Source organism: Chiroxiphia lanceolata, chromosome 11, assembly GCF_009829145.1.
Source record: "Chiroxiphia lanceolata isolate bChiLan1 chromosome 11, bChiLan1.pri, whole genome shotgun sequence".
Classification (NCBI taxonomy): domain Eukaryota; kingdom Metazoa; phylum Chordata; class Aves; order Passeriformes; family Pipridae; genus Chiroxiphia; species Chiroxiphia lanceolata.
Window position 1 is genome coordinate 20965680 of NC_045647.1, and position 24675 is coordinate 20990354.

A 24675-nucleotide genomic window follows, 5' to 3' on the forward strand; every position below is an offset into this window, starting at 1 on the left:
CACATAATTTTTACAACTCCTGGTTTGCTGCTGCCAGTAAAGGAGCCAAGTGATACACCTGAAAATCCCCACAGTGATATTATCCTGCCTTCTGTGTTTCTCTCAGATTTGCAGTGCTGTGGGATGTCTGCCAGGGAGCTCCAATAAGCTGCTGATGAACTGCAGGAGCTGCAGGACCTGTGTGGATGTACCTGTGCATACACAGTTAGGAATGAGCTGTTTCTGCTTTTTCACTTTAGAGACATTTTCAGAAGTGAAGTTTTGAAGAAATTTGGAAATAAATTTGATCTTTTGCCAGGCCAGGTTGGATGGGGCCTGGGGCAAACTGGGACAGTGGGGGTGGAATGAGATGGGCTGTAATGTCCCTTCCCACCCAAACCAGTCTGGGATCCTGGGATCATTAACAAGCAACTGAAAGGGAAAACTATGACTAGAAAATAGAGACTGCTGCAGAACTTTTCTACAGCACACAGAGCTGGAATAATTCTACAGCTGGTTTTGGTGACTTCTAATACCAAAAAGTCAAACTCCAGCTGCAGTTGAATGACCACCCAGTCACAGCTGTGAAATAAGCCCTGCTAATTTGGATTTTTACACTGTAAATACATTAAAACCAAAAGGCAAGTGATCTGTAGTCAAGTTGCCACTACTTAATTTGTCTGACAACCCCACCAAAGTCAGTGCCTCTTGGTTGCTCTTCCCTGCCAGGTCCAGCTGAGCTGGTTTCAGAACTGGCTCTTTTTGTCCATCACTGTTGTCTCTGTATTTGTACCCAGATTCTGTTTCCAGACCCATGTGATTGCATTTGCTGTGTGATCTCTGATTTCACAGATCAAGTCCTTTAACACGTTCCCAAGAGTTGTATGGAATGTAACTACTGAAAAATTTATCAAGTTGTTGTCTTCAGCTTTTGGGAGGGAGGGGGAAGAGGAGCCTGCATTAAAAACCCATCAGCCAGAAAACAAAGAGGTTTTAAGGAGCACTTTAACTACCTGGTTAATCTCTTCTGAGGCAATTTTGGTATTGATGGAAGTGGGTTTTTGGGGGATTTTTCTAATAATTTTTAATTATAAGACACTGAAACTCATGGGTTTCTGAAAATAACTTACACATCATAACTGGTGCATATTATTGGACATGGGAAGGTCTGTCCCTGAAAGGAGGGGGAACACAGCTGTGGGCAAGTCTGGAGACAGAAGGTAGAATTCTAAATATTTTCCAATATTGATACTTTCTTTAGCTCTATTTCCACAGCTTTTCCTTTTTTTCTAAAGATGGAAAGAGACCATCTCTTCTTTACTGAGGAGGAGGAGAAAAAGGGATATTTAAAGTGAATAAAAAATAATTATTACATCCAGGATTGAAAGTCAAGGGTTCTATTTCCAGCTCTGGGGCTGGCTCATAATTGCTCTTTGGCAGCTGATGGCACCATGTGACACCCATTTCAATGGGCTCTGCCTCCTCAAACAGGCAGCTCTTGGTCCTTGCTGAGCTGCACAAGCTTTGTGTGGGGCAGGGCCAAGGACCAGATGGAGGAACTGATCCAGCTGGAAACCCAGCCCCCCAAAAAACCCAACCAAAAACCTAAAAAACAAAACCAAACCAACCAAACAACAACAACAACAAAACCAACACAAAAAACCCAAAACAAACAAACAAACAAAACCAAAAAAAAACCCACAAAACCCAAACAACCTAAAAACCAGAAAAATGTGGTGATGGATGTGTTTTGGGGTTTTTTTTCAGCCAGAACAGCTGCCTGATCCATGTCATTGTGCAACAGCTCAGAGAAAAGTCACAATGTTACCCTAACCCCCCATCTCATGTGCCTTATCTGGAAAAAGGGGAGAAAATATTTGAAAATATTTTCTTCAAAATATTTATCTTGTAGATAATGTGGTTTCCTTGAACTATCCAGGACTCTGCTCAAGTCAAACAATCCAAATAATTGTCCAGCTGCCTACAAAGTTTTGAGCTTGAGTAGACATAAGGACTGCACTTCTTCATGGGTCACTTGGTGGGATTAAAACTATCCTGTAGTAAACAAAAATGTCCTTCTTGTAATATGCACATAATAAAAAAGCCACCCAAGATAAAGGTATTCACAGACAACATGTAATTCATCCTCCATGGCTGGACTTCTGTCTTCCAAATCATAATGAGGTTTGACTAATTTGGCTGTAATCAAACTTTGTCAGTCTTCAGACTGCTGGGCCTTCTCTCATAAAATCATGGAATGGTTTGGGTTGGAAGGGACCTTAAATCCCGTCCAGTCCCACACCCTGCCTTGGGCAGGGACACCTTCCACCAGCCCAGGTTGCTCCAACCTGGCTTTGGACACTTCCAGGGATCCAGGGGCAGCCACAGCTTCTCTGGGCAACCTGTGCCAGGGCCTCCCCACCCTCACAGGGAAGAATTTCTCCCCATTACCCCATCTATCCCTGCCCTCTGGCAGTGGGAAGCCATTCCCTGTGTCCTGTCCCTTCAGCCCTTGCAGCCCTTGTCCTCAGTCCCTCTCCAGCTCTCCTGGAGCCCCTTTAGGCCCTGCAAGGGGCTCTCAGGTCTCCCTGGAGCCTTCTCTTCTCCATGTGAACCCCCCCCCAGCTCTCCCAGCCTGGCTCCAGAGGGGCTCCAGCCCTGGGAGCATTTTTGTGTCCCTCCTCTGGATTTGCTCCAGCAGCTCCATGTCCTTGTGCTGCTGGAGCCCAGAGCTGGGGGCAGCTCTGCAGGGGGGGCTCAGCAGAGCAGAGTCCAGCCCCGAGTCCAGTTCCAGTTGTTTATGGAGGTGATGCTGTTTGTAAGAACATTTAAAAATTCACGTTGAGCTTTAATTTATTTTATTTTAAGGCGTTATTTTCCTTGCACATTTTATCTTTGGGCTATTCTTCATCTGAGCCTCCTTTTCCTGAACAAATTAGTTAAAAACAGAGAAGACTGAAAATCTCAACAACGAAGAAAGGAAATCTGAATGATTGAGAATCAAACCCTTTTTTTCATGTCCAAGTGCTCTTCTCTATGTGAAAGAAATGAGCTGCCTTTTGCAAAAGGGACCTTGGAAAATGAATTTTATTATGAACCTTCTTCTTTGTAATATGCTTATCTCATTTAGTCACAGTCAAGTATTAAAATTTCATATCAGTCATGACTGTGTATTCATGAGTTGCAGGTTCTACAGATGATTTTCTGTGACTTGGATTTTGGACCAGTTCTGAGAAGACACAAATGAACAGGCTGTACTGGGAATCCTTAACAAACTGTAGTTATATATGCAGATGTCTTAAAAATTAAATCTAGATTTTGCTATTTTGTTGCCATAAGTGTAGAAGAAAAAAAAATAACAAAGAAACCCAGATGACATAGCTGGAAACTGGGGAAAACGATCAAATTCACCTTGTTTTCCTGAGTAATATGGAAGTGGAGTGTTTCTCAAAGCAAGACAAGACATTACCTTGTGTTGGAAGCACCTCATGCTACAGCTAAAACAGAGCCCCTCCTCTAGTTGAAAAATAAAGCAGAACCATGATCAGTGTGTTCCAGGCGTGGTTGCCAAGATGGTTTGTTTGAGTGAAAAGAAAAATCAAAGCAAATCAAGAGCAGCAGGAGTAACTTTAATTTTGGAGAGCACTTAAGGTGCAATACCTGTAAGGAAGGTTGATGAGAGCCTTCCAAAAGCCCTGGGGAGAAGAGATGAGGAGCTGGGAGCAAACGCAGTGTGACAGGGAGGGGCCCTGAGAGGGGACAGGAGCAGCAGGAATGGGAAAGGCACCCTGTGAAGTGACAGTGGAAAATCCCCAGGGGGTTCAGTGTAAATGAGCTCTGTAGCACAGGCAGGTGAGAGATGAGGAGCTGGGATCTGCAAAAGGGAAGCATCACATCAGGGACTGTAAAATATATGACACTCTCAGAGGTGGAAAGAGAGTTCCTGGAACTACCCTTCTTCAGGGGGATGCTGGAGCATGGATAGTGAGGAGGGAGGAATGGTTCAGTGAGACTAATCAGTCTCAGTAAGAAAGAACTAAGTAGAAATCAACCAAATAACAAAGGTTAAACCCTTGCAAAAGACTTGGATATTTAGAAACAAGGCCTGCTTGCACTAAGCCAGACATAAGTACCTAATTCATAGAATGCCAGAATGGTTTGGGTTGGAAGGGACATTAAAGCCCATCCATTGCCACCCCCTGCCCTGGGCAGGGACACCTTCCACTAGCCCAGGTTGCTCCAAGCCCCATCCAGCGTGGCCTTGGACACTTCCAGGGATGGGACAGCCACAGCTGCTCTGGGCAACCTGTGCCAGTGTTTCGATGGATTTCTTTAAATATTTTTTTAAATATAAAAATTTCTTTAAATATAATTGTGCCAAGATCTGAATCTGCTTTAGCTTTCAAAGTATATTATTTTCCACCACTATGCCAGTGTTGTGTTACTCCCAGGGCTGGTTTGGTTGTGATTACTCTGATCCTTGTGTGCAACGACTGCAGTCAGGCTTGTCCTCATTGTCTCTATCCTCCCCTCAATGTGTGCCCTGCCAGCAATTAAACTTCCAATTGGGAAATAAGGAGAATGGGGTTGAGGCTGCATCACTAAAGGAATGAACATACATCAAATAAACTACAGAAAAATGACAAAAAGTGTCTCTGCAAAGCCAGTGATGATGATGTTACAAGAGCCTGTGACAGCCTCTGACTAAAGGGAACCCAGTGGCTTTACCCATAAACAGACAAATTGGTCTGTTCTGGAGAGGGACATCATTCCAAACAATGGGGGTAGGAATCATTCTCATCCCTGGGAAATGCCCCATATCACCCATATGCTGCAGGGAAGAAGGTGTCTCTACAAATGCAGCTATTGACAGCAGGGTACAAACTCCACCCAGCCTCAGGATTATCCTGTCGCTATTAAGGCTGTTCAGCATTTGAACACATGCTGCTTGTTTGGGGTTTATTTTTAATGAACGAATGGGATGTGCAGTGATACTCCATTTTTAACCCAAATTCTTGCCTCTTCTTTTTTTGCCTCAGTGTCCCCACCTGTGAAACACAGCCGGTGCTAAAGGCTGCTGCCTCCTCCCTCAGTGGGTGCTGGGGTGGTTGGCAGCTTGTTCTCTGCACTGTGGAATATCTGAGACCATTTCAGGTGCCACAGCAGCACCAGAGTCCTTGTCTGCAGAGCAGGTTTTACTGAAGCACAGCACCAAACCCCAGGAGGGGAAAGCAAGGTACAAAGGTACCCTCAGCAGCACAGCAGCCTCTGCATGGAGCTGCACCCCCACAGCACGTCACCTGCTATTGCTTCAAAAAATGCAGCTAAACTGGCCAATACGGAAAGTAAAAGATACAGAAGGAACAGCACACATATCTCTCTATTTCCCAAAAATATTGGGTTTCACATCGCCCACCACTGTTTGAGTTTTGTTTCAGTTCCCAGCAGTTTCTCCTCTTTGCAGATGAACTGGAAGGTGTCAGTGTACAGGATTCATTCCTGTTTCCACAGAAAGCAGCAGTGAAATTATCTGGCTTGCTATTCTTGCATATCTTCATTGCTGGGGCTAAATTATTGCCAAGAATATAGCTAAAACCTCTCTGTCTCTCCTCTAATTTCCAGCCTTGTATATAATAATTTCTTCCCACTTGCCTGGACATTATTCTAAAGGTAATTGAAATCACACTGTGTGTGACAGCACATACAGGGTCCCTTCAGCTCTGTTTTGGCAGCCATTAATCCAGAAGAGAAAAAAAAAATTGGTTTGAATTTATCTTAAAAATTAAATCACGTGAGATTCTGGTGAAAAAATGATAGTGAAAATAATTTACTCTTTGAGAGTGAATTTGTTTTCCCCCTATAACTCTTAGAGGTCATAACTGTTGCACCCAGCAGGTAACATTTGCTTAGAGTTTATCTGTTTTTATTAATATGCTTATGGAATATACAGGGAAGATTCTTCTGAATTCAGGAGGGTGCCAAGACCTTTTACAGTTGTATTTATGAGCTAGAGGAACATCCTTGCCAGGCACTGGAGCCAGGACACCTCACGCTTCACTTCCAAGCTGTTAAATCCATCCCAATCTGGGTAACTTCAGTCCAGGCACTGCAGTGCTGAATTTGACAGGGTAAGCTGGAGGATTCTGGCTCTGGAATGCAACAGTTGTACTGGAGAACCAAGGCAATGTCTGGCCATGACCCAACGTTCAAGCCCAAGTTCTCCCAAGCAAACACGTGGGTGTTGGAATGGTTTGGTCTCTTGCTTTGTGCAGAGGCAGCAGTGGTCACTGAGAGCACAGCAGGTGCCTTGGCTTGCCAGGCCGCTTGGAGACAAGGCAGTGCTGTTCCAGGACATGTTCTCCTTTGGGAAAAGCTTGGAATTGTTTCCTCACCGTGTGTTAAAATCCAAACTAACATGGGCCGAGCGCTCTGTCTGTGCTCACGTCCTGAGCTGGTGTCAGGAGGGCTCCTCTGGGGATCTTGTTCGATGGGGCTAAACAGACCCAAAATGGTCCCTCTGGCACCTTTGCCAGCCCTGGATGTGGCAGCACACGGGGCGGGAGCTGTGCAGGTGAGTTGAACGAGCCCAAGTGCAGAAGGGAAGCACATTTCAGGTCGATGCCCTTTTGGCTGCAGTTTTCAACCTGCAGCCAGTCAAGGAGGAACTTCCTGGCTCTTTATCTCGTCTACAGGTCTGCTGTAGGACAAGGATAATTCTGATAAATGCTTATTAGTATTTCCCTGAGTTTACAGAGGTAAATAAAAGTGAGATCATTACGGCATGTTGAGCTTTGTCTGCTTTGACGCTCAGGGAGACTCCCCTGAGAAGCTGCTGGACTTTTAGCTCGTGTCAGAGGTGCAGATGATACTGTGTAAGAGCAAACCAGCCACTTCAGTGTCATTCACTCACCACTCATCAGTATTCCTGCAAACACTCCTTTTCCTGGGACTACAGAGCCCTTTTGGACTCCTCATGCTCCAGCTGCTTTTCTTATGTGTCTGTACCTAATCCCAGGTGTCTGAAATGCACAGTGTGAGGTTTTCTGTCTCTGAAGGTCAAAATCCTCACAGTGACATCGCTGATTTGCTTTCAAACAGGCTGAGGCCATGGAACTATTGGGAGGTTTGAAGTGGAACACATAAGGAAAAGTAAATCAGTAAATCCATCTCTCCAAACAACTTCAGCAGTGCAGTAAAAATAACACAAAGAAACTAAGGCAGAGTATAAAATGAACCAGCCCTGCAGCTCATGGGGTCTAAGGGAGGAGGAGGATGGATACCTTCCTCCAGTCAGCCCCAGCCAGCTCATTCCACAACCTCACAGCAGCTCCAGCTGGTCTGGAACTGTGCAACCTTGATGGTCTTTTTTTTGTTTTAAATATTGTGACAGTGATATAAATTGTTCTTACCAGTATGTATTTCAGTAATGTTTTGCACTTATCCGGCATCTTTGCATTGAAGAATCTCAGAAGTGTTTAACAGAAGGGAGTGAAATCATCTCCATTATTTCCACAGGGAAAGCTGAAGCAAGTTTGTAAGGACCTCTGGTGGGGCTTATCTTAGAGGTCTTTTCTAACCTTAACAATTCTCTGATTTTGGAGGGGCAGCACACTCAGATTTTTCAGTTTAGGGTTATTTTTCCTGTTCTTTTATCCCTCTCTACTGAAATGCCATTCCAGAGGCAGTGGCACAAGGCCTTGGGTGCAGGAGGCCCCTTAGCCTGCATGATCCCCCAGCCACTGGAAAACTCTGCCTAGGATTTTGGTTTGTGTGTGTTTTGACCTTGAACCCTGGAAAAGAGAGAGCTTTCTGTTGTTTGGTGACAAATTACATGGCAAAGATGAGGGGGGGGGGAACCTGTCACAGATTGCTTCCAGGCCAGAACGGGCTGGGAAGTGTCTGTCTGGACACATTGTCATCCAACAGAGGGATCTCACGTAGGGAGGCAGTTAAGAAATCCTGGTTGCACTGGAGAGCCTGGGCTTATGCCAAAGGAATAGTTGAGAATGATGAGGAAAGTGAGACAGGAGCCAAACACACAGGCCTGCTCATGTATCCTTTTAGTCCTTCTGGATTTCCTGTCCCAGTGGAATTATTTCCCTCCTGGTTTTGTGTGCCCATGTTTACATGTTGAACCACACTGAACCATCTCCCTGCAGGGAGCTCCCTTGGCTGCACAAGGGTTTTATCCCAAAATGCTCATCAGTGCTCTGGCCCTTGCAAAGTGCTGTTTCTGTCTCCTAAAAAGCATCTGCTCCCTCCATCCCTGCAGAGAACTGAGAGGTTGGAGTGATATTGGAAGGAACACATCCCTGTAACAGCAAACCAGAAAGATTCCCCATCTGTGAGGAGGTACCAGGGGAGAGTGAGCACAAAAGATAGGGAAGGAGGGGGAACAGCCTACAGATGCCGTGGGGTTTGGTGCAGGGGTTTGAGGTTGACAGCCTGGGGTGACAGCCTGGCTTTCGGGTGACTTACTCTGTGGTTTGTCACAAGGGGAACACCTTGTCTGTCACTCCTGAATTACACTTCTGCAGTGCTTCCCAGTTCTTGGAAGAGCTTCCTCCTCAGTCAACAGACTTCAGAAGTAACCATGAGTAGTGTCATCCCAGAAAACTAACGGAGCTGAATGAAATACGGTGGGGTTTATGATCTGAGGGGTCTGGGGAGTAAGAAGTGAAGCAGTAAACAGAAACTCCTTCTCAGTTTTGGGAAAAGGATTAGGGCACTTCCTTACCCCTGGCTAAATGCAGTCAGTAGGATGATGCAGTGGGATCCCATGGGAACATGTGCTGCACAGATGTGACAGGCAGGAAGAGCTGCGTGGAGTACTTGAGATACTGTTTGTGGGTGTTATACTCCCAGTATAAAGTTCCTGATCTGCCTCCACATCCGTCTGCAAAACTCCAGAAACGTAATGGAGAAATTTTTGTTCAAAATTTTTCCTTTTCAAGGGATATCAAATCCCCTGGAAAAACAGTGGAAAAGATCTGTTAGTTGGTTGGCCAGATCCTGGTTTACTTGCTTTTATTCCGTGTCTGTGATTTGCTGCTGTTTGACCCATGGCAGTGTGTGAGCATCACTGGGGCTGGCTTGGCAGAGCCTGTGCTGAGCCTGCTCTAAAGAGCACTTGGAGTTAAGTGAAAGCTCAAGTTTCACCAGTCGGGTGTAAACAGTGTTGCTTTTTTATGTAATCTCTGATTTTAAAACCTAAACTACCTTGGGCTGTCCTACACCAAGAAACATCAGCGATCCAAGCTGTGCTTTGGGGTTTATTTCCACATGTATTGAACTGCCCCAGTACCAGCAAACCCAGAACATGCAGTTCAGTGTCACAGGAGATTGTTCTGCAGAAGGGAAGAGGCGAGGGGAGGTTGTTTCCTCTGAAGGCTGGAGAAGCCTGACCCATAAATTTTTGACTCGGAGGTGCTGAGCTGTTCCCAGAGTGTAAAATGGCTCAGTTTGCAGCTCGTGGGGTCTAACAGAGAGGAGGATGGATGCCCTCAACCAGTCAGCCCCAGCCAACTCGTTACACAACCTCAGCCCTTCCAGTGCCTCGCAAAAGTCTGGCAGGGGAATGGGCAGGGCTCGAGGAATACTGTGGCAGCTTGGAAGGGCTGATACATATTCTGTCTGGTTAGTGATATTTAGGAGGATAACCCAGAGAAAACACAACCATGAATAAAATTCCAATTAGAAGATAAAATAGTTTCTGCTTGGGCACAAAAGTTACGGTTCAGCATTTTGATGCTTCTCCATCATTTTGTTCCAGATTTTGAGTTGTAAGTCGCTAATCTGCTCCATTTTGGGCTGAACGAATATTACCTGAGAATTAATCTCGAATTTAGGAAGTGATTCAGTTCTGGGAAGGCACACGTAGCATCATCATCTCTGCGAGCCTCACGTGTGCTGCCGGAGCTGCTGCTCCGTGTGGCAGGGCTGGGGAGGGCCCTGACCTTGCAGTGCGGTTGCTTTGCTCGCCACAACTGCACAGGGATGGCTCAGGGAGCTCTGGAGCTGCTGAGCAGGAGCTCCAAGGTCCGGCCCATCTCGGCGGGGTGAGGTAAATGTGCTGAGCAGCACAGAATCTCCGTCACTCCTGCGCTTCCCGGCGAGGACTGACCCAGCTGCAGCCCCGGCACGAGCGGCTGGAGCTCTGCTGGTGCTGCACCTCCTCCGCAAAGGGAACTGTCACAGCTCCACCTGGGTGTTTGATTTTATTTATCCACGGCCCGCGGAACAATGAAGTCAGAGGTAGGTGAATGATGCAGTGCAGAAGTTGCTGCAGCAGGAGCTTCGCTACGGAGATGATTTAATGTATCATGATTTAATGTATCGGGCTGACGGCGGAGGGAGTATTAATAAATTCTGTTTGTGCACGTATTGGGCGGGGGGGGGCAAAACAAGGCGTTGTGGGTGCAGCAGATGACATTTTCTAATTAAACAGCTTTCTGTTCTGCCTGAAGTAGTCATGTACAAAGGTTTTGCTTCCCTGCTAATGATAGAAACCCAGGCTTTTCAAGGCAGAGCTATCCATTTAACTTGCTGGAAATAAGGCAATGTCGTGTTTCATCCTTAGAAATGCATATCAAGTTCTCAGCAGAAAAATAAGGATGTTAATCATCGCAGCTGATGTGCTGTGTTATGTAGATTGCTCGCATTGATTCCGGGCTGTGGGTTCAGGTTTCTTATTTGCTTTTCGTCAATCAAGCCCGTGCCCACCCTGAATCCCTTCGGGTGAATTTCTGGTGATTTTGTTGCTGGATGTATTTATTCCTCTTTGTGTATCTGCTTTTAAATAAATCACCAGAACAATAAACAATGCTACAGCAGAGGGAGCAGAATGTTTGGGGAGGCAAAACCCTTCGGTTCCATCACTGCAATCGATGCAGTTGGGAAAGGAGGGGTTTATGCAAACCATGAGTGTGTTCCAGGGTTATAAAAAATCAATCTCCCGGCTTTGTTGTCCATAGGAAGGTGTGGATTCATGGGACACACATGTGAATAGATTCTCAGCAGAGTTCCCCAAGCACAGCCCATGCACTGGCCTGGGTCTGGAGGTGTTCTGTGCTTATATAAGGGCTGGCTGGCACTTAGGGGGCTGAGTTTGGTTTTTTATATCTCTTAGTATATATAAGGCATTTCTTGGGCTTAATGTATTTTTTACAACAACTTTGTTAATACCTGTCATGGTCGTTGGGTTTAAAAGGTATTTGATTAATGACAGTAGACTGATACATTTTTATTTTAATGCGGTATTAATTGGTGCTGGTTTTCCCAAGTACCAGTTATCCGAAACCGCTTTGGGTTTGGTTTGACCGTGTTCCCTCAAAGCTATGAAGTGGTTGGAACAAGGGAAGCAGAAGGGCAGGAAGTTGCAAGATTCCCATGTAAAAACCAAAGGTCTCAGATGAGCTGCTTCTCAAAAAGTCATAGAAGCACAGTTGATGCTTTTAGGCTTTGCATGGCAGTTTGGTTTGGAGACAGTGGGCTTATGGAGCTTTTAATTTCTACAAACAGCTGGAAGTAAAGGGCTAAAAAATACACTGAAGTCATAAGCTGAGTTAAAATTCATAGCCAGAGTGCTGTTTTATGGGAATTCTTATAAACACAATGAGAAATACCTTGACTTGTCATATGCTCATTGATATGAATGTCAGCAGTGTTTCTGTGCTGTGGAATAGGGATGGGATGAAAACAGTGAATTTGGACTTACATTTTGTACACTGTGAAGGTCCCCTGGTCAACAGATTTAGGGGGTGGAATGAGATCAGCATCTAAATCCAGCATGTCTTTAAGCAGACTGAGAGGTGCCAGTGGTGTGGCAGCGGTGCAGCACAGGGTGTTTGGGGGTGAGACACTGTCACTTTGAGAAGGTCACAGGCACAGACACTCAGCCTGGCTTCTGCAACTCCAGACTCTCCTGTTCTCCCATGTTCTGCCAGGCCCAGCACAGCTGAGGAGGAATGTGGGGCTCTGTCCTTCTCCCCAGCCCAGTCTGTGCTGGGCTCCTGAGGAATGGGCCACCCATCTCACCCACATGCAACACCCATGGGTCCAGCCACCAAGGGAGAAACTCTGCTTCCTGCTTTTTTAAGTGCTTGAGGAAGAAAGAAATACTACTGTATATATCACTAAAAATGACTTTTTCTGTCACTTAATTATCATTTAGGTTTAAACATGATACCATTGGAAAGTAGTAATCTACGAGAGTTTTTTTCCTAATTCTTTTTGTTTCTGAAATAAATAAGTTCACACAGGTTTCTACCTCAGTTAAATGGGAATAGGAAATACTGGTTTGCAGCTGAAGAAAAAATATAGGTTTTGAATTTATATTTGCATATAATTAGAATTGCAGTACTTGTGCTTGTAGTTATATCCATAGTCAGATGCCTGAAGATTCAGAGCCTTTCCAGGCATGGTTTTGGCTTCCTTGTAGCCTGGACATTAAGAATTGTGCCTGTTGGGTGTGAAAGGTTGGCATTCTGTACACAAATTGAGGAGGGATTTGGGGGACTTAAGTCCTTCTGGGTGAAGTCATTATTTTGTGGAGAGCAGGGAGACAAGGCACGTCTCATTCCCGGTGCAGTCGTGCTCCGTGTGCCGGAGGGACTCCAGTAAGAGGGAATGTCCCCCGTGCTGAGCAGCAGCACAGCCATAAACCCTCATTTACACAGACACAGCTGCCAGTGGGAGACAGCCTGGGTGAAGGGCAAACGGTGCATCAGCAGCTGCCTGAGGCTGGGGCACCTTTGCATTGCTCTACCAACAAATTCCGCTTGGTTTTAATGTGTTTAACACTAGTGATGAGCAGGCAGGGCTCTGAGGAGGATGCTCAGCATCTCTGATGCTCCTGTGCTGCTGGAACAAAAGAGGCTCACGCTGGGGAACACTGGGGGTGAGGCTGGGACTGTGCAGGGGATTTCTCGTGGGCAGCAGGGGTTGTCTGGGGGGTATTCCATGGACAGCCCTCATTTTTTAAGACTCTTCCCTGTGAATGGCAATGCTGTCACAGTAAGAAATGCATCCTCAGCAAGGACAGCCAGAAGTTTTGGTGACATGGAGGCAGCAGGAGTTTAAACAGGTGCATTATGCAGATGTAGCGTTGGTCTCCCAATGCTGTGACATTACTTTTTCCCCAGTCTTCAGTGAACTGAAAAGCTTCAGAAGGAATTTCACATTTTCCAGGAGAGAATTTTTATTCAGGAGGAAAAGAATTGCAGGCAAGTTGGATCTTGTTTTGAGACTTCTCCTAGGCAGAAGCCACTGCATTTGTTAGAGGGGACTCCTTCAGGAGCAGAAACTTCAGATTTGTCGAAGTGTGGAAGGTTACCAGGCTGCTGTGATGTGCCCATTGGAAAACTAAGTCACCTTCTGAAGCATGAGAATGGAGATGAAAGGAAAAACCTCAACTTTTTTAAAGAAACTTGCTTTTCAGCAAGGCAAAACTGTATGTCTGTACCTCTTACAAAAACTGCTTCCTCCTACAGCTACAGTCACCAAAGTGAAAAGTCCTCCTGAAATTCAGTTTAACCCAGGCTCCTCATTCCTTTAGGTCTCTGGAAGAAAAATCACAGGCCTTGTACATGTGAAGACTGAGCGGCTGGAGTTTAGGAAGAGTTTTAGCCACTTTGTTAGAAGTTTTCTAATTTGAGGAGTGGGAACATGAACCAAGCTGATGCTGTCCAAAGGGAGTAGTGGCCTTTTGTCCTGAGAAGTGCTAATTTGGGTGCTGACAGTCACTACTCAGTGTAGTAGCATTCTGAGGTAGTGGACTAGGATGTGTTTTGGCGGGGGAGGAGAGCTGAGCCTGCTGCCATTGTTATCATATTTTCCGTTGTGATAGCTGGTAGATGTTCATCTGGAGCTGCAATGAGAACTCTTTCATATTTAATATCAGGCCTGAGGTGCCTGGGCCATAAACTTAAGGAAAATTAATTTCATGGACTCTGGATCAGATCCTTGATGAATTATCCTGGGTTTGTGGGGTTTGTTGTTTTTTGTTTTGTTCCATGAACATAAAAATAAACACATTAAATCAGAAATACTTTACTTTTCCTCCTCAAATCGGTTTTATAAACATTTGGTGATTTATATGCACAGCACAGGCACCCACAGTACAGATGCAAATGTCTTCATTTTTCCAGATGGAAAGACTGAGGGAGAGGAAGGCAGAGAGCGGTTTGTTCAGCTGCAGGGGAAAGTTGATCTTAGAGCAGAGTCAGATTCTAGAAACCCTCACTGCAGTGCTGAACTCTCCCAGCAGCCTGGGAGCATCAGGCAGTATCACTTCCATGTGCTTGATCAGTGTTTCCAAGTGTGATTTAGTGTGTTTGGAGGTGCTGTGTACGTGACATCTGCAGAACATGGTGGCTGGCAAACATTTTTAGCTCCTTCGGGTGAAACCAGATCTCCAAGTGAGTTCCACTCAGAGTCTTGCAGGCAATGCTGAATCGACAGAGCAACTGAAATGGGTGTAATCACACATTATACACTACAGAGTATCTTGTAAAGCATCCTGCTTTTTACTTCCGTGTGTTATTCAAATACAGAGAAGCACAGCTGGGCTGCCTTGAACTTGCCATGATGAGCACAGCAATCAAAACAGCGGAAACAACTAATATTTACAGACACACAGGAAAATGATACTCATGAAAAGGCTTTTTCCCAGTCTTTTCCAGTTTTCCCAAGCACTAGGCAGTGCTGAAATCCACCCTGCAGAGGCAGAAAGCATCAGCAGCACAACTATGATGCAGTTGGAGGGCAAAGGGGAGAAACCCAAATGTCTTGTGGGGCGAGGGTTGGTTGTGACGACCTCTTTGGGCTCGAGGCAGATAGTTCCATACTGATGTTGTGCACTCCAATGGTGTTTTGCTAAGATTCAAGCCAAGAATTGAATCAATTGAAGGAGTTTTGAAGGCAGCAATCAGTGGAGGAGAACACAGGGATCAAAGAATGTGCTGCAGAAAGTGGCCTGTTGTGCAGCCGTTTATTATGTTACTCAGAGTGAGCAATAAAGGGTGTTGGTTCAGCTGTGTGCCCCTTCCACAGGGCTCCATCCAGAGGATACTCTTGGATTCAGTTCCAAAAGAAGAAAAAAAGTGTATAGCCTTTTAGACACTGCTCTCTTTTTCCTTGTTTGATAACTGCTGCCAAAGAGGGCTGGCCTCAGATGTGTTTCTTTCCAGCAAAGGGCCATAGGAAAATATTTACTGGTAACAAGACCTTACTATTGGATACTATCCGTAGGACACATTAGTATAACCATGATGTTTTGTATCTCTTGATTGAGATGATGAATGGACTGATGGAGAAATAAAACACCATCGTGTAATCAGCAACAGAAGTGGTGAGATGGGAAATGGGGAGGGGAGAGCGACACCCAGTTTGAAGTGTCTGAGTATAAGGCATTTGTAACCCAGGGAAGAGCTTATCTGGGCCATTATGCTCTTAAATCAGTGGCACACATGAATTTCAAAAGCATTGCTGGGGATCGGAGTGATGGGAACATGAGCCTGCTGATGGAAGTGTGGAAAGCTGGGTGGAAAGGAAACAAGCCAAAGAAAATAACTGCAGGGTTAAATTTCACTCTGCTCTCCTTCCCTCCTTTTCCCTTCCTGTTTGTGTGTTACTGTGAGTCCTGTTGTCATGGGACTCCTCTGTAATGCCATTTGTTTTGTCACTTCATCTCACCCTGAACTTTATACTCGCTACTGCTGCTTGCTTGGCTGCTCTGTTAATCTGCTCTCCTGCACCACGCTTCAGGAACTGGGATTCTGCTCGCCCAGCACAACCTCCCGCTGCCATCCAGCCCCTGTGCCCGAGCAGCACAGCATTCCCAGCCAGCTCCACACAACCTTTGCACCGGCGGGCAGGGGGATGAGGGGCCCAGGAACGTGCCCCGAGTGTGGCTTACCTGCCCAGGGAGGATGAGGAGGCTTTGTGTGCCAGGGAGAGGAGCCCTGGAGCAGAGGAGAGCTGCAGGCTCCCTGTCTGGAGCCAGCTCTTCCCGTGGGATCAGCTGCTGTGGAGTGTGCAGCTCCCCGGGGTGGCCGTGCAGGACTGGCCGTGTCCCACTGCCAGCACAGCAAGCCCTGGAGCACAGACTCACCTTCCAGGCAGTGCTGAAGGGACCAGGGAACCCGTCCTGCCCGGCCCCTGCCCCCCTGCTGCAGCCTCCACAGCTCCGAGAGCTCCGGTTTTGTCCTGTCCCCATTCCTGCAGGAGACCCAACAAAAACCCAGCCCCAGCTTTCCGTTTAGCCCTCACACTCGCTTTTTGGGATCAGATAAGGAAACCCACAGAGGAAATTTATGAGCAACTTCTGTTTGGCTCCAGCGCTCAGCCATCAGTGGGAGTGAAAGAAGGAGCTGTTAGCTGGAGGAGAATACAAAGTATTAGTATGCAAAAGAAGCAAACCCCCAGCAATTCACATTGCTGCTGAGCTTTCTGCATCCTGCTACAAGCTGTTTGCTACAGCAGTGTCAGGTCTGGGAAGGCTGAAATAAAGCAAATGCCTGGTGTGCATGTTTGCATATCAATACCACGAGTGTTTGCTGGCTCCATCTGAGCAGAACAGAACCGGTGCTTGAGGTCGGGAGCACTATCAGGGCTTGAAACCCTTGTGCCTGCACTTAGTGTTCTGTTTGCTGTGCAAGCTTTCTGCTCTGGCAGGCTCCAGTTTTTTTGTCTGAATGCTACAGCTTCCATACAGCATTCTGGGTACTGTTACATCATCCCTTTGCATATCCTTCTGCTCACAATAGCTGATCAGAACTGCTGTGCCCACTGGAAAAAGGTTTCAGCGCCCAGCAAAACATCCCAGCTGCTTCTGCCTCGATAAACTGGTTCCTGGAAGCCAAACAGGACATATTGAAGAAATCCAGTTTGTGCACCAAACCAGCAGATGAGTGGAATTTTTTGTTTGTGTAGCCTTAGATTTTAATCAGATTGTGAACAACAACCAAGATTGCCCCTTTATCCAGCCTTCCCAGTGCACTGGTGTCCATGTTCCCAAGACTGGCATTGTTAACTGTTTTAGAAGCTCTCATGACTCCCGAAAGTATAAACTGCAGGTTGCAGTGGAAGTGTGACAGTGGAGATGTGTAAGAAGTTGACTTTTATTAGTTTATTTGTTTCTGTTAGAAAACTATTTGTCTATAAAAGGGAAAGCGGCATTCAAACTCAAGATTAACACAATATTGAGATATATAGATATATATAGGTAGATAGATATATTTCTGAAGGATGTCCTTGAGTGAATGTCCTAAGATCCAGTTTGGATCTTAGAGTTTGGTATTAGAGTAGGACAAACTGTGGTGAGAAGACTTTCATTCTCTGAATGAAAGCTGGAGAACTGTGTTCCTTGATTTATCATTATGGTGCTGCTTTGTCTCCCTTATCAATTGCTCAGAATTCAGTGGATAAAACTGTATATAATGTTTGCTGCCTGGATTGACTAATACCTTGGCTGAACCAAAGCCGGGCTTTCTGATTCAAAGGGAGCTAAATCCCACTTTTGGGCTGATGTTTTGGAGAGCACAAAGCAGGTGCTGCACATGCCGTGGTAAGAACATGGTCACAGGAACAGAAACCCAGCGCTGATGAAAAGGAACCACATCTGCTGGGAGCCAAATGGGACCTGACTAAACCTCATCTTAGACTCATCCTCCCCTTGCTTGTGAGCACAGTGCAACTGTGCTATTGAATAGATTTTATTTCCAGTTGCTTTTCCTATGGGAAAAACAAAAACCAAACCAAACCAAAACAAAATGTGTGGGTATTTGAACATACTAGGACAAGTGAGCCACCCTCTCAGGGTGTTTACCCAATCTTTTAAAATTTCACTTCCTCTGACATTTTTATTTATCTTGGCACATAAATACTAAGCCAAGCTGTTTTCCCTTTCCTGAGCTCAGTGTTTTTAAAGGAAGCTGATGTTCAGCCTTGCTAAAGAATTTCAGAGCCCTTGAGAGGAGGACCATGGATAAGAAGAACGATCCACATCTTGCAGGAATGTCCTCCCAAATTTTCTGCTGCTCACAACAAACTGAAAAAATCTCAACTCAGAAGGACCATGTGATGCCAATGCTGCAGGTCTTGTATGATTCAGGATAATATGATTACAGAAAGTTTAAAGGTTAGCCTATGTTCTGTAAATATATGATCTTATTATATGTATTTTCTTATCCTAAGCCTGTCTAGAATGGATGAAACAGCATTTCCAAGTGCTTCACAAGGCCTGTCATTATAGTGGAGGTTTCTTAGCAGCCTTGAAAGCATTTGAATTACTGTATAATGATATTCTGTCATCTCTTAGCAAGGCTCACACTCTAAACACTTTTACACACAATAGAAATTAAAATGAAATTGAGTAAATTCTGTCTCTCAAATTCATGGACTATGTAGTGATTGTCTGGGTGCTTTGGATTAAATATAGGCTCGTGTCTATTAGAGCTGGGTTACCTGGAGTAACAAATTGTAACATGTAAAATGGTAAAGTGTAAAATAGGTCAGATGTGGAAAATCAAATATTAACGCTTACTGTACACTTTTTTTTAAAGTCTGTGCTTCAGTCTATTCTTCAGAATATTGAAAAAGGAAGCTTTTTTTACTGTAAATGTATAATTTATTGGGTGAAAAAATATTTGGCGTGCAATGAATTTTTCCTAAAAATTTACAAATATAGGAGGTATGATGATGTTGGAGTCCTCTGCACATGAGCCATATTCATGGTCCTATGATTTTTTGTTGATCTCAGTTTTCCAGCAGCCCATGAACTTTCTCAGGAGCTGTGGGATCTGTGGGATCACCTGAGGAAAATTCATTGGGATCATATAAGAAAACACAAGCAAAAGCAACCATGTGCAGTTACCCTTTTCAGGGGGAAACAATGAGGTCACTGAGGCACATCAGAGAAAATATATCTTTGAATAGCAGCTCATCTATAGGAGCAGTTTCCTCTGTAGTTGCCTCCATGGACACCCCAGTGAGACATAAACCAAATTTTATGTCCATCAGCCCCTGGGCTGAAAGATGTTTTGTCCTCCCTGGGTTTGTGCTGTCACTTCACACCTCATCATGACTTCTCTCACTTTAGACTTTCAGAATCGAGTTCCCTGTGCCTGATCCTTCCACTGAGGATGTTGCCTGTGTGGTTTTGGTATCAAGGACAGGCTCAAGCAACCACACATGTGAGTGTGAGGGAGCCAAGTGAGAAGTGGTGGATGCTGGCACTGCTTGGAACGTCATCCCTCCTGCTGTGGGGAGATACCTGCAGAGAGGAGCTGGTTGTTCATCCTCCCGTATCTCAGCAAAGCATCACTGCTCCCTGGGTGTGCCCAGAGGCAGCGACAGCACCCTCGTGGTGGGTAAATATCTCTGCTGACCTCTGTTTAGAACAATACCTAAGTGTACATTTGTTTCTCACACAACCAGATGGAATTTGAGGTGTGGGAGATGAAATATGAAGCTGGTGATTGAACTTTACAGCTCACAGAGGAACGGAAAACAGGGACATGTATCAAAGTGAAGAAATGCTCATGCTTTTCAAGCATATGAAGATATAACAGGATTTTTCTTGATGATCTTTGATAGCCAGCCAGCCAGCCACCTTAATTCATGGCTCACACAAACTGCTGAGCAGCAAACTTCAGCCTGTCTGGGGTGGTGGGAACTAGAACTTGCTGCACAAAGGTTTCTGTCTGCTCACCGTGTGCAGAGAATCCCCCCTCCTGGGGCACATTTCTGGTACCTTGGTGGCAAAAGTGGGCTGTTAGAAAGAGGAGGAGGAACTGTGGGTGGGTTTGGTCTGAGGAAGTAGGTCCCTCTGCAGAGGTCAGTTGGTCAAATGATGAGCTAATCTAAGTCCTAAAGCCATCAGATATGATCTGTCAGGAGATGCAAAACTTATCATTCGTGCAGCAAGGGGGAATTTAGACTGGCTGTGTGACATTTTGTGCTTTGTACCTCTGAATCTCTTTTGTGACCAGTCTAAATACTAACAAAATTAGTGAAATTCTGAGGTAATGTTGTGGCCACCTCCCACAGTTAGCTAGGGCTCTTAAATGTGCATGTGTAATCTTTCACAACTTAAAGTTGGTATGTTTTCATTCCTTCAGTTCTTAGAGGAAAAAATGCCTGACTGTTTTCATGCACCTGAACAGTTAATGAGAGCCTGCCTTGCCTGATTGTACCTGTCACAGCACTATTTCCCTAAGGATAGAGACACCAATTTGTGACTCTGTCCTGACAGCACAGAGCAGAGACTGCCTTGTATTGGTAATGTAAAAGAAATAAAGGCTTGTGGGCATGAAGTGAAATGAAAATACTTGAGACTTACTGTTGAACTATTAAGCCCTTCCTGAGCATTTTGCCAGCTTTGGTCTGATTCTGACAGGTGCTCTGTCTGCAAGTGTTCTAGAGAATCAGAACTAATGGAAATTAATATTTTAATTGATCTTTTCAGTTTTGCAGAAATAACTAGATGGTCTCTGTTCCCTAAATAAGAATAGAAAAATGTGTGACCAAAGCTGGTCGCACAGCAGTCCTGTTCCAAGTGATTGGATCACTGCAAAGAGCCTTCTTTCTTTAAATAACCACCCTATTAGCTGAAGAATGGTGGAACAGCTCTGGAAGGCATTTCTGTGACACTAAATTATGCCTGTGCAGTATCTAACTCCCTCCTCTGAACCTGACCTTCATCTGCTGAATTCTGACGGCCCCAACTTGAGAAACCCTCACCGAACCCTGGGTGAGGTCAAGCCTGGCCAGCTGAGGTACTTTATAGAATGCCTTCTGTGACCAGGCCTCTCTGATCCAGAAATAGCAGGTTTGCTGTCCCCAGACAGCTGGTGGGACGTTGGTGAGCACACTGTGAGGCAGCACAGCCACAGCAGCCCTTGCATAAGGGCATGTTTTTGTGGCTGTGCTTGTGTGAAGAAACCACGAAGGCTGTTGGCTGTTGAATAGGTGCTTTATTTGTAGGAACACGTTTGTGTTGCACACTGAAATCCTTTGGTGGTGTCCTGGCAAAGCACAGCAGCTCTGGTGCTTCCCCAGCCCTGGGACAGCCTGGCAGAGCATGGAGAGCTGCCCCGGCCTCGCCCAGGGAGGTGGAGCTGCCCCTGGTCAGCAGAGACTTCACAGGGTTCTGCCTGAGGGTTGTCTTCTCCCTTCATCTGCAGAGCTGACTCCTACACTAGACAATTAATTTTAATCCACCCTTCCACCCCGAATGACACAGTTCCCTTGTCAGGGTGGAGGAGCCAGCGGGCAGTTTCTCCTCAGTGCAGTGTCCATTTTAGCTCCTGACATGTGCTTTGCTTGCCAAGACTCTTTCTGTACCAATCAAGAAGGGTTTCTTTGTGTGAAAATATCCGTTTTGTTTGGCTGCCAGAGTGCTGCACATTTATGGACCTTTAAATTAAGAGGAAGGAACTTTGGGTTGGAATAACATGTTTATTTCTTATTATACAGTTCTGAAGCAGGACCAGAAGTTGGACTTGATGATCCTCGTGGGTCCCTTCCAACTTGACGTATTCTGTGATTCTGTGATTTTACAAAAGCCGGTTTGGTCCTTCTCTGCAAGGTTCCATAAACATCCTTAGAGGACTGGAAATGCATTTTTCTAATAACCGAAGCTCTTTTTCTATTCATTTTTATCATCAAAAAAAAAAGAGAGAAATGGTTGGCCAAAATATGTGGAAATATATTTTCAGTATTCACAAAATGCTCCAAACAGCTGCTTACTTTTATTTGCCAAAACAGGGTGGAGTAGTGAGTTCTGTGGTTGAGATCACCACCACCAAGAGAGATGAGGTGTTGGCTCAGTGGTGATGTAATCCCAATTTAATGGTCACCATTTTTTAATTCTATAAATACAGAACAGAATTCTCAGACTGTTTTTTCCTTGTGGTCTCAGCACGGAGATTCCTTGTTACCTTGTGCAAAACATCTGCAATTAAAATTCCCTCGCGAGTAGGAACAGTTTTATCCTGGCCTGGCTGCATCTCTAAGCTCTGAACCTCTCCCAGCCATCCTGATGATGAATACAAATCATTTCATGCTTTTGTTTGTCAGCACATTAAAGGGCAGAAACAAGAGAGGGAGTTTAATTTGGAACATAATCGGTTCTTCTGTGAATCTGCAATAATTAAATGTGTGGGCAGCCAAGACAACACCGTTCTTACTCACTCAGAGCTTAACTGTTGCTTTACTTCAGAGAAAACTGGGAGTAAAATTTGCAGCAGAGCCCTTTTTAGTGCCAGCACTGCAAGATTCTCCTCTGTAAGTTCCCCTCAGCTGTGCCCTGCTGCTGACCCTGAACTGTCATTTGCAATAGGACTAAAATGCCACCTCCCATGTTTTTCCTAGAGCAAGCTGGCATTTCATGACAACTGAATGTGAAGTTGCCTGATGTAATTACTATGAGGAGTAATAGAGAATAGACATTTTGAGTGTCTAAGGAAATGCTGTGTTCTGAAAGCTTACATATTTGGTTGACTTCTGGCAGCAGATCCCTCCTGTCAGCAAATCCGAGGAATGCCTTTGCCACACTCTGTTGCTTGGCGAGGATTAAGCTCCAGTGTCCAGCTGAACCAGACTAATCCTCAGGCCTGTGCTCAATGAACTATTTGTGAGCCTGTTGCGTAACGAGTCGGGGGAGCCCTCCTGGCTCTCCCGAGAGCCCTGGGAAGCTGCTCCCACAGCCCCGTGTCGGGGCAGCACGTCGGGAGCAGCCCGGGCTCAGCTGGGAGCGTGGCTTTGGTGTGGGGTTGGTTGGCTTCGGGCACCCAGAGCTCTGCACCTTCCAGCTGGTGAGTCTGAGTGGGTCATGACACCAAGGCCGAGAGGGTTCAAGTTGTTCCTGATTCCTGAAGTTACTCCGGGCTCTGTTGGGTGGGGATGAGCCTCTGCAGCTGCTTCCCCCGTGGAGGAGCCTGAATTGCTGCCTCTCTCTAAGCACTGAACATCTGTCCCACCCTGCCAGGCACTGTCCCTGCTGTGCTGAAAAGCTCCTCCCAGGCTGAACCCTCAGCTCCTGATGGATGGCTGAGCTCTCCCTCTTCCCCCTTTTAGGCAGAGTGAAATACAGAGCTGGTGTAGAGTGGAGAGGAGGTCCAGGAAAGGCTGTTGAAGCAGAGATGTGACCTTTCTTCCCCTACATCATGAATTGGCTCCCACAGAGTTTCTCTCATAGAGGAAAGAAGGAGGGTCAGGGCAAAGAATAAAAGATAGTTGTTTTACTCAAACTGGCTCTTTTCTGGACAGATTGACATGTGACAATGCCCATATCCAAAACCATCTGGTCCTTACTGTGCTGGGCTGTAAAACCAGGAGTGCCTCCTATACACAGAGTATCATAAAGAAAACTTTATATCACACTGGGGACTGGGCAGTTTTATTGTTCCTTCCAGAAGGAAGATGAGAACTTGCCCGGTTTTTATTCCAGTATATATCCACACTGTGTAAATAAATTTGAGGTGAGCGCTTTTAAATGCATTTTTACAGCTTGTTTTGAAGGTAATGGAAGCAGATTAGCAATATAAAACTGCTACAGAAAGTCCTACTTATTACTGTAGGAGACTTGACCTGAAGATAAAGACAGTCGTGGAGGCTGAATTGATGCAGGTGAAGAGCTGTTGAGAGCTGGGAGATACTTGTGTCTATACACAAGGGGTAAAGTAGGATATGTTAGCATAAGAACATTGCTAAAAATAGCCAAACAGTCCCCTGCAGTGTGTGGCTTGAAACAGGAAGATACACAACACAAACTGTGGAGCTTGGTTATCTCACAAATTATTTCTGTCTCTCTGTTATCATTCAGAGGACATACATGACTGCAATGTGCACAGCAGCATTTCGGGCACCTGCTTCAGTGAAAATTCAGAAGTAAATGTTTTTCCTTTGGAATTCATTTAAGAAGACCTTTCTGCTGTTGTAAGGACACAGTTTCATATGCTGCTCTCAAGTCAATTGTAGGCTAATTTAAAAATGCTGTTGCATCCTACCCTGCACTGCTGTCTCATGTGCCTCACCCTTGGGGTTTGAGAGCAAGTACATTCTGTAGAGATAAAAAAAAAGCATATTGTGTCTGTCTGCAAAATTACATGTACACATGTAAAATCAAGGGACTAAAATACTGGTTTTAAAAGCAATTTAATCAATAAAGGGTTATTTACTCTTTAAAGATTCAAGCATAACACCATGGACAGTTCAGGGCCAAGAGGATTCTGTGTGCCTCCAGCAGTTTCTACACCCCAGGGTAACTACTATAGCATTTTGTGTTGTGGTGAAATGACTGGAGCAAAAGGGCCAACTGGATTCTGGGCATGAATAATCCAGCACCTCATAAGTACAGCCTTAGTAGTCTACAATAAATATAATAAATATATTTATATAAAAATATTTATAATTTAAATATAAACACCTTTCCCCTTATTACATCTATTATATAAATATATGATTTTATATTATGAAATATTATGTATAATAATCATCTATAATTAAAATATATTGTAATATTTTATATTATATAATAGATAATATTTAATATATATTATAAATATAAACACCCTTTCCCCTTATTTCAATTCTTCTGTTTGTGAAATAAGTTTTAAGATGCCTTTTGGAGCTGGAAAAGGACTGCAAGGCCTCTCAGATGGTATTTTGTAATTACGATGGTGTACCAGCATT

The 24675-nt window shown here is 45.0% G+C and overlaps 2 protein-coding genes and 1 long non-coding RNA gene across 4 annotated transcripts in view; all 3 read left to right on the forward strand.

Annotated features, from left to right (window-relative positions):
• LOC116792417 (prophenin and tritrpticin precursor-like) overlaps nt 1–24675 on the forward strand; it is a 610102-nt gene that overhangs the window by 437376 nt on the left and 148051 nt on the right. The window lies entirely within an intron of this gene.
• IQSEC1 (IQ motif and Sec7 domain ArfGEF 1) overlaps nt 1–24675 on the forward strand; it is a 338913-nt gene that overhangs the window by 231509 nt on the left and 82729 nt on the right.
• On the forward strand, nt 16778–23872 carry LOC116792427. The gene is made up of 3 exons (XR_004359123.1): nt 16778–18118; nt 23562–23610; nt 23807–23872. It is a non-coding gene; the product is annotated as an uncharacterized LOC116792427 (long non-coding RNA).